Source organism: Halyomorpha halys, unplaced genomic scaffold, assembly GCF_000696795.3.
Source record: "Halyomorpha halys isolate HHAL.00 unplaced genomic scaffold, Hhal_1.1 Scaffold1008.1, whole genome shotgun sequence".
Lineage (NCBI taxonomy): Eukaryota > Metazoa > Arthropoda > Insecta > Hemiptera > Pentatomidae > Halyomorpha > Halyomorpha halys.
Genome location: NW_027110883.1, coordinates 159733 through 161763, shown reverse-complemented (window position 1 = coordinate 161763; position 2031 = coordinate 159733). Strand labels below are relative to the sequence as shown.

The following is a 2031-nucleotide window of genomic DNA, read 5'->3' as shown; positions in this document are numbered from 1 at the left end:
GATAAGATACAATGATAAGAATAAAAATACAAAGATAAGATACAATGATAAGAATAAAAATACAAAGATAAGATACAATGATAAGAATAAAAATAAATAACAATGGCAAGAGTAAAAATTTTTTATAAAAATACGTAAAGTATACAGTTAAAAAAGTACAGATGCACATAAAACAAAAACAATACGGGGAAGGAAAAAAAAAATTAAATGTTATGAAAGAATAATTATAAATAAATAAGTAATAATAAAGATATAAAATGATAATAAATGAGCAAAGAACAAGTCAGGACAACCTACCTGTTCAAAGCAAACGGTTGAACAGGAGGCAACAATGAAGCGGAAGCGTGGAGGTAGCCAGCCAGCCGTTTAACGGCTATATTTCAATTTCAAATACGTCGCGTATACAGGAAGTAGTGATAAAGATATGACGAAAAATGAAAAATGATAAGAGATTTATTTATAATTATTCTTTCATGACGTTTATTTAATCTCTTTTTTTTTTTTCCTTCTCCGTATTATTTTTGTTTTATGTACATCTGTACTTTTTTAACTGTATATTTTACGTATTTTTATAAAAAAATTTTACTCTTGCCATTGTTACTTATTTTTATTCTTATCATTCTATCTTATCTTTGTATTTTTATTCTTATCATTCTATCTTATCATTTTGTATCTTTTTAGCCCTGATGAAGCCCTGCAAAGTGGGGCGAAACGTCGGAAAATAAATAGTTGTAAACTATTTTTGTTTCTCCTTTGACCACAACCCTGACCATCTTCTTATATATCAATTTTTACAGTCAACTATATATACATATATAAATTACATTAATGTTTTCTAATTCAGTTTAGAACATAAGTTTTAGAGCTTTCATTCTCTGTATTGAGAAATGTATAAATCTTAGCAATAAAATAAATCTGCTGTCAATTTAGTGTTGTCAAGAGGTAATGTAAAAAACAAATAAATAAAATACATCAGCATTTGAATCGACTGCTAGTTAATTAATTCTTAATAACAACATAGTCATTAAAAATTATTTAGTTAGTTGCAGAACTGCTGGTAACTGACAATGTAGAAGGGGAATGTCTTTGGAATATATAATGTTGAGAAACTGGGGTCTACAATATTTTAATGAAACAAAATTTAAAAGGAAATAGAAATTGTTTTAGAGATATAACTAAAATTTTTTAAAATTTATTTAAATTATGTTGATTTTCATTTAGTTTCTTTATCAATTCACATTAGTTTTAATGTATTTATTAAAATTTATTCTGGCATCAGTTGATAATAAAATTCAGATTTTGTTTTTGAACAGACAGTTTTCTATTTTATTAACACAAAATATTTAGATATGGGTGGGCTAGTACGGTATATACAGGGCGTTTCAGGGTTAAGTGGCCCAACTGTAAAATATGAATTAAGGACCTCAAAACAAGAAAAAAAATTCCTCTGAATGTTTGTCGCAAACACCTTGTTTAGGATATATTCCCATGTAAAGATTTTCATTGTTATGAATTCTTTAGGTTATATGAAATAAATAAAACTTATTTATTTGTTCCAACTACTTTATTAATTAAACATAAACATTAAATTCATTTTAAATGTTATTCAAAGTGATTTCCTTGAGCATAAGGACAGCCTCAGCATCTTTCTTCAACAGCAGCAGTGGCTGAACGGCACTGGATATGTATTATTGTTTCACAAGATTCAAATATCCTTCTTTGTAAGGAATTAAGATCATTGACTGGCCTCACATAGACTTTTTGTTTTATGTCACCCCAAACAAAAAATACAGTAGTGTCAGGTCTGGAGAGTGTGCAGGCCAAGCCACTGGTCCTGCACGACCAATCCATTGATTGGGATAATTAACATTTAGCCATTATCGTAGACCTCTTCCGCAATTTGCAGGACAACCATCTAATTGAAGCCACGTGTCCCTTCTCAGTTGTAGTGGAATATGTTCTACTAAATCATAAGGGGTATTCATGATGTTGTGTTAAATGTTATATGTTTTACCATGTTAAATGTTATAA

The 2031-nt window shown here is 28.6% G+C and overlaps 1 protein-coding gene across 2 annotated transcripts in view; it reads left to right on the top strand.

The window, feature by feature from the left end:
• FBXO11 (F-box protein 11) overlaps positions 1-2031 on the top strand; it is a 73697-nt gene that overhangs the window by 10277 nt on the left and 61389 nt on the right. The window lies entirely within an intron of this gene.